The sequence below is a fragment of the Camarhynchus parvulus genome, chromosome 5 (assembly GCF_901933205.1).
Source record: "Camarhynchus parvulus chromosome 5, STF_HiC, whole genome shotgun sequence".
Taxonomy (NCBI): domain Eukaryota; kingdom Metazoa; phylum Chordata; class Aves; order Passeriformes; family Thraupidae; genus Camarhynchus; species Camarhynchus parvulus.
In genome coordinates this window covers 55,622,319-55,633,094 of record NC_044575.1, presented here as the reverse complement: position 1 = coordinate 55,633,094, position 10,776 = coordinate 55,622,319, and the positions used below count along the sequence as shown (strand labels likewise).

Below are 10,776 nucleotides of genomic sequence, written 5' to 3'. Positions count from 1 at the left end.
AGTAAATTTAACATTACACCAACCTGAACTACTGCTACTGACAGCATAATAATAAGGCAGGTAATCAAAATCAATTAAATTCTAGTGCCTTCCTATTGTCCTAGAAAATTCAAATTTGGAATTAGTTGGAGTTTCATTTGACTTCTCAATAAAAGAAGCAGAGATTCAGAGATAATTTGAAGTAAATATGTGGCCCTGAGTGACCTTTCCTCAAGCTGCAAAGACCAGGGGCACCATGTGTGCCCATGTTTGTGCACACTGAGTACCAAATGCAACCAGGTGATCCAAGCCAAGGGAGTAACTAGTCTGAGGCTGCTGCCTTGACATGGGCTAGCTGAGTTTCAGGCTTGCCAAGACCCAGCTGTTAAAATTTGAGCGAGATATTGATCCAGGTGGATGCCAAGTGCAGTGTGCCTCCATTCCCACTGTCTAAGAAGGAGGAGGACAAAGCCTGGCCCAAAATCCTCTGCAGAACCTCCATGGAGCAACCAGAGGGAGGGGAACTCCTGTGTCCTTCCAGCAGTGACAAGACCTGATAGAATATGCATTAGGCATCTTACAGATCCCAGGGGAACAGGGAATTGCCCAGGAGCTTCAAAGGCTGTCAAAATGAATATGTTCCCATTGCACCTTGCCTTGTTTTTGGCACTGTCTGAGCCTTTGAGTCACCTTTAGTACCAGGATGAGAGGTAGCAGTAGTTGTTTTGGAAGTGTTCAAGGTAAGGCTGGATGGGGCTTTGAGCAACGTGGTAAAGTGGGAAGTGTCCCTGCCCATGGCAGGGGGTAGGAAAAGATGAACTTTAAGATCCCCTCCAACCTAAACCATTCTGAGATTCTCTGGACTGAGTGACTGCTTGGATAGGGAGGCTGTGGCATGAATGTGAGTCTGTCAGGAGCAGCAGTGTCATCCATGGTAGTTGTGAGGAAATGGACACAGCTGGCAGGTGCAGAGGAAAATGTATTGTCTAGAGATGTTTCTTCTTGCAGGAAAGTCCTGATCAAAGCCCAGGTTTGGTGCTGGGGCTGATCTGAACCAGTGCTGGACCAGTAACTCCAGTGCAGCCATTGGCACCAATCTGGCTGTCCAGAAAAGCTCATGGAGCAACCGGAGGGAGGGGAACTTGTGCAACTCCTTTTCACTGTGGGACTGACCCACTTCTTCCAGGGAAGGTCCCTACACATAGCCGGTGTATTTTTTTTAATAATTTTTTTTTTTTTTTTTTACTTTCCTATCTGCCAGTATTTACATACAGAGCTAGGCTTTCAGTAAAAGGGATTTCCCTTCTTTTTGCACACTGTATTAAACAGGTAATACTCCTTTTAATATTTTTCTGGGTGGACCCTTGGTCGTGAGGGTAGACTGAGCCTGGTACCCTACCCTGAAGAGTGTGCTCAGCAGTAAAATCTGTTGTCTGTCTGAGATGCAGGAGTTGTCCTACCCCACAGTGACCTGCTGCTTTATTTGAGAGGAGGTCTGGGTGGTATTGTTGTGCAGCTTTTTATCCTACAGCAATCCAATTTCTGGCCATGGGATCATGGGTCTAAGTGCCAGGGTGGGACCCAGGGCGCCGTGGTGGAACATGCCAAAAGCTCAGGGGAAAAAGTGGGCCAGGATCTGATGGAGGGAAAAGGGATAATCATAAATCAGGAGGGAAGAGGAACATGACCCAGTGAGAGAGCAGAAGGTCATGACCCAGTAAGGAACATGACCCAGTAAGAGAGCTGGTCTCTGCCGGCAGGACCGAATTGACTCCTCTCCTTCCAGCCCTTCCAGACACTGGGTTGTATTTCTCCCGGTCTTTCCCTGAAGCGAGCAGAGCTCTCTCCCTCTCAGTGCCGCAGCGAGCGCCGGGCGCCTCCGCGGCTGCCGGCCGGCTCCGCGCATCCCTCAGCCCGCCCTGACGGGAGGTTTTATGGTCCCCCTTGCCCACCCCCTCCCCGGGCTGCTCCCCCTTCCCTGTTCTGGCCTTTTACGTCTCCATCCTCTGCAGCTCCTCACCGCCTGTCCAGCTCTGAGCCGCGGCACCCGCTCCATCCTCCGGCTCACCCCTCAGCCCGGCACGGCACGGCCCGGCGCGGAGCATCCCGGTGGCGGTGGGGACCTGCTCCTCCCTCCTCCCCTCTTCCTCCCTCCCTCCCTCCCCGCGGCCTCGTGTCGCGCCAGTGATGGAGAGAGCGTCACCGTCTCCTAGCAGCGCTCCTAGCAACGCTCCTAGCAACCGGGCAACATCTGCTCCCGCTGGACCAATCCGCGCGGGGAACATCTGGGCACCCACCTCCGCGGGCTGCGGCCGGGAGGTGATGCGCTCCTCAGTGGCTGCAGGGACCCGCAGGAGCTGCCACCGCCGCCGCCAGCAGCACCGCCGCCACCTCCTCCAGGAGCAGCGAGGGAAGGACGGAGCAGCCCTCCCTCCCTCTGGAGCCGGGGCTCGCTGGGTGAGTGGCACCGCCCGGGGACAGCGAGCTGTGGGGTTGCCGTGTCAGAGAGGTGCTGCGGGGCTTTGCTGGTGGGATCTGCTCCGAAGGGTTTGGCAGGTGGCTGCTGGCGTGGAGAGGAAGTTTTGCGTTTGTTTGGGAGCTCTCGTGGCTTTGCTGCAGCGCGGGAGAGGGAAGAGCCGAGGGGGAGGCTCCGCGCGTCCCGCAGTGCCACGGGCAGAGGTGCTGCTGCTCTGCCGGACTCCAGAAAAGGTCATTTCCATCAGAGTCCTCTCTTTACGGTCAGAGCTGAACTCTGCAAAGTAGCCATAGCTCCTCTTTCCATCGCCTGTTAATGCTGTCATCCTCTGGGATGACACAACTGTCTAAATTTAGTTGTCTTATAGCTGCGAGACACGGGTACACACACAAACCGGCTCTCCTTTCCTTTCTCTCTCGCAGCATTTAGACATGTCTAATTTCGTTCATGCGCTCAAAAACTCTGAGTGTCTCTGGCACACACCTGTAAAAGTGCAGAGTTTAGGTATACACATGTATCTGTGATGGTTTTTCCCCCATGAGAGTGGGAGATGTTCTTACTACAGCATGCCAAATACTTCACCCAGAAGGCAAGGCATCAGCCTGGAAAATGTATGTCAGGCAAACTCTGAACTGTGCACCCTGTTAAAGAGAAATGGGAATCTGACTTTCCCCAGACCTGTACTGCTCTGCAGGCAGTGTGAGCGTGTATGATAGAGAATTAATGCTGCTACTCAAAATAATGGCATGGTTTTAATAGCAGCCCTTTAGCTTTCCTCTGAGGTTGACAAGAATTAATGGAGAAAATAATGTGCCATTTTAAGAGGTGATTGGGGCAGAATTAATGTTCTAGCTCCAGAAACATCCGGATATTTAGAGGAGCAAGCTGTATTTTTGCAGCATTTGCTCTGAATGGATTATAGCTACACCACTGAGAGACCGAAATGTTTTTTTTTTCTTTCTTTAATGTTTTATCTGCTTTCCTGATGTGTGAAAGGGGCTCCAGAAAACAAGGTCAAAGTTAGAGAATTGGGTGTAACATCAGAACTCTTATTTATCCCTGTTACTAAGCCCTGTGGGGATGCTGAAATAGCACTTTGTCCTCTTGTGGTCCAGCTGCTCGCCGTGTTTGTCCTGATTTTGCCACCTGAGTGTTTCTCCTTGATCCACCACGGCAGGTGACCCTTCAGCAGTGCCGTGCTGCCAGAAATGCTCGCTGAGCCCGTGCGAGGGGGAAATCTTACCAGAACTGCTGAGATTACCCCAGAACGACCCTTTGCAGACTGACTCCGCACCCTCAGGTAACGAACAAGTTTGCAAACTTCAGCTGCTTGGGCGGAGTGAGGGAATTTACGGGATTAATGTCAAAAGGGGGCGAACCTGGAATTGTTATTTTATTCTATTGGGAAAAGCAGTGGGACTCCGAGGAGGGAGACAGGAATAGTCACTCAGCCATTAAGTCTCATGCCTTCATGCCCTCACGAGAGCCGTTCAGATGCTTCTGCCTTGTACACATGTGTGCCCAGGGAGAATCTGCAATTAGGCAGGTCTGCAGAGCAATCAGCGAACTAAAAGGCGGTTTTAAAGTGCAAAGCCAGCAGACAGGAGTGCGGCTGCGGGTCCCCAGCTCCCCGTGAGGCAATGAAAGGGGGCTTGCTCTGGCTGATAAGGCTCGATACTCTAGAGGGGCTCGATATTCTAGAAGGGCTGCCATGGATTGGCAGCCGTGTGAAATCCCGGGGCTGGCATGTGTTTTCAATCCACATGTTTCATCTGCCCGTGGTCTGGTAGCTTTGCATGATCAACTGGGAATCTCACAGTGGGACCAGCTGCTTGTGCTGCCCTAGGAGAGAAGCAGCAGCAGAGCATGTGAAAGCGGGAGCACGTTTCAGCTGAGCACCCCCTAATTGCGAGTGCTCTGAAGGTTGGGGACGGGGGAGTTTATCACCGCACTTTGACAGCAGAAGCAAGGACATGATGATGCGTCCTGCCTTGTCAAAGTCACGTCTCCCGCTGATGATAAAGGCCGGTTTCTGTGTGCTCAGAAGCCTCAGGTTTTGTGTTTGAGCTCGCAAGGGATGCTCAGCGAAGGTCTCCGGCTCAGGCAGCCGTAGCTCGCATATTGATCGCTCTCCTTCGGGCTGCGATAGGAACCCTGCAGGGCAGCGGCACATTTGAGTCACCAGCCCGGCGGGGCCGGCTCCGTGCTCACCCCCTGCAGGTGTCTGCATCAACAACCAAACAGCATCGATTGGGACGAGCCCTTTCTCTGCAGCGCTGAGCAGGCAGGGAGGAATTTTCTTGCCGAGGAAAGGCAGGGGAGGTGCAGGAGCAGGCAGGTGAGGGGATGCTCCCAAGGGCTCACGTAACAAGTTCTGTGGCGGGGCTTGCAGATCCCTCTCTGTTGTTTGAGATGCAAAGGCACAAGCTCAGGCGTTTTTTCCTGGATGTTCAATCATTTTTTAAACTCTCTCTTAGCTCCTGTCTCGGGAGGCTGCAGCCCCGTGGAAATCGCCCGGCATTAATTCGTGCCGAGGAGGGGCTGCTGTCACCGGGGCGATGCGGGAGCGCAGGTGAAGTGACTTTGCTGCAATTTGCAGTTCAAACGGGAAGTTGCCACGATATAAATCTATTTCCGACCCAATTTAGATAAGACAGCCCTCTGTCCAAACATGCCTAATAACTCTGCGAGTACCACACCACAGAGCACCACAATCATTCCCGGAGAAACAAACAGGAACGGACACATTTTGCTCTGTTGAAAGTACAATTAAAACCCTTGCGAGGCTGACCCTGAGAGCTCCCAGCCTGAGACAGAGGCGTCTATTCCCCCACTGCCGCGCGTGGGATTTCTATTCCGAACTCCCATTAGCGCTAATGGCAGCTCCAGCCGATGCGCCCTGCATTCCGAGGAGGCACCGGCGGGATGCAAACACCGGGCATCCCTGGGGCTGCCGAGCCCCCAGCACTGCCCGCCGCTGCAAATTGCAGCGAGCCCTCGGGGAGCAGCGGAGGGCTCGGGGCTGAGCGCTGCCGGGATGCTGGATGCGCTTTCCCGACCCTTCCATCCCGGCTGGAAGGACAAAGCTCAGGCTCGGGGCTGAGCGCTGCCAGGATGCTGGATGCGCTTTCCCCACTCTCATCCAGGCTGGAAGGACAAAGCTCAGGCTCGGGACTCAGCGCTGTGCTGCTTGGTCCCCGTGGGGAGGTTTTGGCCCCGTGCCTTGACTTGTGGGGTAGCGCTGGAGAAAACGTAATGTGATTAAGATGTATCTGTCTCTGAGCTTGAGTGAGGCAGAGGCAGTGACTCACAGCACCTCGCTGGAGCTGTCAAAACACTTGGCTGGCGAGAATAGCCTTTTACACAAAAAGCACTGATTCAATGTGTTTATATTTAAACAAAACGCCAAGGGTCTGATTCACTGCGGCATTACTACAGCCCCGGGCGGCTGTAACCCCAGCCAAGCAGCTCCCAGGCACGCTCAGAGCCATGGAGAGCTGAATTCCAGTGAGGGTTGGAGAAAGGCTGGGTCCTTGAGAGCCTCCTGCATGGAGAGGGGTCCCTGGAGGGCTCCAGCATCGCTGCTGGTGTTGAGGGCACAGTGCAAGGGCACAGCTGGTGCTCTTGTTCCCCTCAACCTGCAGACAGATGTGTGGGCACCAGCAGCAGCCATGAAAGGTGATGGTGATGAAATGAGTGGTGGTGGGATGGCAGCTGCACTGATCACAAGAGCAGACCCTGAACTTCTCTAGAGCAGCCCTGGGATGGGATTTGGGTGCCTCCAGCTCACTGTCTCGCCCTGCAGGTGTGCAGGCAGCACCCCTTCCCTCCCGGGGAGCCGAGCTGAGCCACCTGTGACAGCCCCTGGGAGCTGCTGAGCTGGGGAAGTGGGTGCTCCAAGCTCTGCAGATTTGGAGCTGCTGGGATTTGCTGACAGATGGCGTGGTGTTGAGCAGCTTGGGGCGACTTTGCTCCTCAAATGTAGTCCTTCATTTAAAACTGGGAACACATTTCAAGCCAAACTTACAGCCTAGAGATGCTCTTGGTGTTTGCTTGGTCGTTTCCCTTCCTTGCTCCTAAACTGAGTTGTGGGTGTTGGGGTGAGGGGTCGTGACAACTTTGCTGCTTTAGCTGATGTAAGGAATTTAAATTCGGCCAAGCATTATTTAGGAATTTAAATTCAGCCAACCAAGGGTGTGTCCCAGGCTGATGCTGAACATAACCCCAGAAAGGGGATGCCAGCTGGGTGCTCAATGAACCCACTGCCAGGATGGTCATGTGTGTCTCTCAGCAAAATACCATTTTTCTGTCTGCTCCTGCCAGCCAGCACCAGCCTCCAGCCCGTGGCATGTGCAAACCCACAGCCCTCCTTCCCTCCCAGCCACAGGCTGCCAGAGCTCCTTCCCTTGTCCTGGCTCCCTGATGTCTCCAGCACCAGCTGTGCTCTGGGGATGCTGAATTTCACATCACCCTCCATCTCTGGGGCAGGGAGAGGAATTCTCATGGTCTGGACCAGCAAGGGAGAGTTTTGCATGGAGCTGGGGTTGAGCTGAGATGCTCTGCATGCTGTGGTTGTCTGTGCTGCCCCTGCACTCAGGGTGATTTTCTGCTTCCTCTGCACACAGGCAGTGATAGGGCTGTGCTTCCAGCCTTCTCCCTGAAAAGCACTAGGGAGTGTGTTTTAGCATTTAGAGGTTTGGTTTGAGGGAAGGGATCTACCTGTGTGCTGGCTTTGGCTCCTTTCCCAGCCCTGACAGCCTGGGTGGCTGTGGGAATGCCACTTCATCTGTCTGTACCTTTGTCTTCCTCAGAGCAGTGTGAGGAAAGATGTAATGCTCTCCCATCCCGTGGCACTGGGAGATGAATGCATTTGTTGTTGTGCTCAGATAACAGAGCACAGTGGGGTTTCCACCTAGGAGAACACGATATCTGAGTAATTAAATATCCAGGCTGCCCAGGCTCTGGGGTAACTCAAATATTGGAATGAAACCTGCAAGCAGAGGAGGTTGCTGCACATGAATTTAAAGCTGTGTTTGCAGCTGTGCCAGTGGAGTGGTGAAGACCACAGCCCTGCCCTTGCCCTTGAGAGCTGAGCTGGGTGCTGGGAGCATCTCTGATGAGTGTGATGGTCCAGGGAACTGGAACCTTGACAGCCTTGGCAGTGTGATCCCACTGTAAGAGCAATAGTCCCTCTCCTGGAGAAATGCTGCTCTGAAGTGCAATCCATGTCCTCATGGGCCCCAGAGCAGGGCTGAGGGGTCTTGACTCCAAATAGGGTGTCAAAACCCCTAGGGGGTTTTGTAACTACAAAATAGGAGTCACTGACTGGCGACTCTACCAGTCAGTTTTCTGCACAGACCTGCAGAATCCTTCATGAAAAACCTCCATCCTCACAGACTTAAAATTCAGTGAGAAAATGCAAGAATCCTCTCACTGAAGGGATTTATTCTTCAGCCCCTTCTTGTGGGATTTTGGTGCAGAGGAAGGAAGGGAGGACACATTGCTCCCTCCTGCCAGTGAAGGAGAGATGCTGTCAGTGCCTGGGATGGTTGTGTGGGTATCTCAGCACCCCCAGCAGCAGCTGAGGCTCAAGGAGCCCCTCATGCCCCATGGACAGATCCTTCCAGCAACACGGGGTCTGTGTTCTGGTTGTGCAACACATTATTGCTTTTCTCTTGTGTCAGGGAACCAAATCCTTTATTTCTTCAGAAAATCGAATTTTCAAATGCTCCCATAATGCCCCCAACCTGGGGAAGAAAATATTTTCCATAGGACCTGACTTTGGGTTATTCTGTGAAGTGTCTCTGGATACTCTCTTTCCCTGGATTGCCTTTAGACATCAGTATGATAAAGTTTGGGTGGTTTTTTGTGGTTTTTCTTTTTTTTTTCTATTTTTTTAAAAGTACGTTTAAAAGCAAATAACAGAAATTTCTTATAAAAAGGAGGGTTTGGGAGGAGATTGTGCTTCCCAAAAATGCACAGGGCTCCTCATGTTTCCTGGTGGATAGCCAAGCAAAGCCCAGTCCTGGCTCTCACAGGGACCCAGTGCTCTCCAGGCTGAGTACCACTGGAATTATGCACCTCTCATTAAGATGCTGAATTAGCACCATGTCACCTTTCCAGGGAGATGAGCAAGCTCAGATCAGGCAGCCCAGAGAGCCCTGGTCCTCTGCAGGGCTCAGCTCTGGAGGAACAGACCTCCCCTGGGCTCCTGCCACAGCACAAAAGCCCAATAATTCCTTTTCTCATCCCAAATGTTGAGCCTCCGTCCCCTGTGCCCTGCAAAACTGAAGCCACCCGGAGAGCAAACCCACTCCATCACCCTCCCACTGAACTGGGGCTCTCCTGCTCTGCTGAGACAACACCACCATCTAGTGAAAGCACTCTGCATTGGTTTTCCAGGGAAGCCACGGAGCTCTGTGCGTGATGGGTGGAAATCAAACCCCAATCCTCGGCCCACAGACCCCCCACAGCAGGGCACAGGGTCCCTGTCCTGCACTCAGGTGGCCTCATTCTGGTCAGGGACATTCCCATCCCAGGCATCTCCTGCCTGCTCTGTGGGGCTGTGGCTGCCCTGACACCCGCTCAGCTGTAGGACCAGGAGACCCTGCCTGTGCCCAGTGCTGTGGTGGTCACTCCAGAGAGGTGAGAGGGGCTGGCTGTGCTGGCAAGCCTCAGGGTGGCTGTTTCAGAGACAGCTTCACATTTGCCAACAGCCTCTCAACAGTTATTCCAGCGGGTTGAGGGCTGCAGGCTGAGTGCTGACCCCCTCTGGATCCCTCCTTGCCCTGCACACCCCAGACTGTGATGTTGCAGCCACCCTGGCCATTACTGACTTTCTTTTTCCTCCCTTGTGCAGAGCTGATCTGATCGGGGCCTACCAAAGACATTAACGACGTCGAAAGTAGCTTACTTTAAGAGAAAATATGCAGAAGAAGAACATTTACATCAAGATTACCATGAGTATTGTCCAAAAGTGAGTATCTCCCTCTCTCCAGACCCCTAATTTCATTCCTTGAAAGAAATTATCTCCATCACTGAGAGGAGACCCCTAATTTCATTCCTTGAAAGAAGTATCTCCCTCACTCCTTCCTCTAGTTTCATTTCTTGAAAGATTACCATGAGTATTGCACAAAAGTATCTCCCTCTCTCCAGACCCCAACTCTCCCCCTAATTTCATTCCTTGAAAGATTACCATGAGTATTGTCCAAGAGCGAGTATCTCCCTCACTGCAGACCCCAATCCTTCCCCTAATTTCATTCCTTGAAAGATTACCATGAGTATTGTCCAAAAGCGAGTATCTCCCTCTCTCCAGACCCCAACCCTCCCCCTAATTTCATTCCTTGATGCTAAAGACCCACCCATTTACTCCCCAGCACCTGATACTACCAGAGGACCGGACTTGTATCCTAAAACTGTCTCTGCAGAAACTGCGCTTCCTGGACGACCCCGAGGCCTATCTCCGTAGGTCTGTATTAATTAACAATCTGTTGAGGAAGATCCACCTAGAGACAGAGAGGGAGAGCTATGAATACTTTAAGGAGGCTCCGTGCTGTAGGACTGCCTACTCTGACGCACGAAAACGGCTGAAGCTGATGGTGCAGGAGTGCTGTTCCCAGTCGCTCTATTATGAAGAGCTGCACTCGTATCGCATCGTGCCTTACTCCGCAGAGAGCGCCGTCTACGGCATGGGCTACACGGGCAGCCACCTGGAGCAAAATTCTCAGTTGCTTATTTATAAAATGAATTAAAAAAGTAGCTGTTAGACCCACTGATGTTTGTTTCTGAATGCTTGGACTGCTTGTTGAGGTGTTGAGGTGAGGCACTGATTGCAGAGGTGTTTGCGATGATCATCGGGAGGCGGAGAGGGAGCTGAGTGGAAGGTGCTTTGGATAATGCTCTGTTAACCCCCGGTGTGAAGCACCTTGCTGTGCACATAGAGAGCTGCAAAACAGAGGTCCTAAACCTGCAGAGACTGTGTGCAAGGTGGTTTGTAGAAACAAAGCTGCACTTGAAGTTACCTGTGTGTAGATACAGATGCTCCCAATCCCTTTCGCAGTTAAATTCCGCCATCCCCGGTGCAAGGGGAGCCCCCGAAGCAGTGGAGTAGTCTAACAGTGAGGAGTAAAACACAAGTTATCTGCTGTAAAGGTACAGACAGAAAGTTTCCTTGAGAATTGCTTTGACCATGAAGGAGTCAGTGCCAAAGGAATCAGTCTTTAGCTTAGGATTTTCAGAGACTGAACTCGCTTGCTACTTACAGACACTCTGTACTGAGATTTGCAAGGTTTGTGGGTTGGTTTTTTTAAAAAATAATTGCA

The 10,776-nt window shown here is 52.3% G+C and overlaps 1 long non-coding RNA gene across 1 annotated transcript; it reads left to right on the top strand.

Moving 5' to 3' along the window:
* The first annotated feature begins 2,175 nt into the window (after nucleotides 1-2,175).
* On the top strand, nucleotides 2,176-10,228 carry LOC115904270. Its single transcript, XR_004060774.1, has 4 exons — nucleotides 2,176-2,436; nucleotides 3,633-3,755; nucleotides 9,315-9,431; nucleotides 9,832-10,228. It is a non-coding gene; the product is annotated as an uncharacterized LOC115904270 (long non-coding RNA).
* Nucleotides 10,229-10,776: the final 548 nt, after the last annotated feature.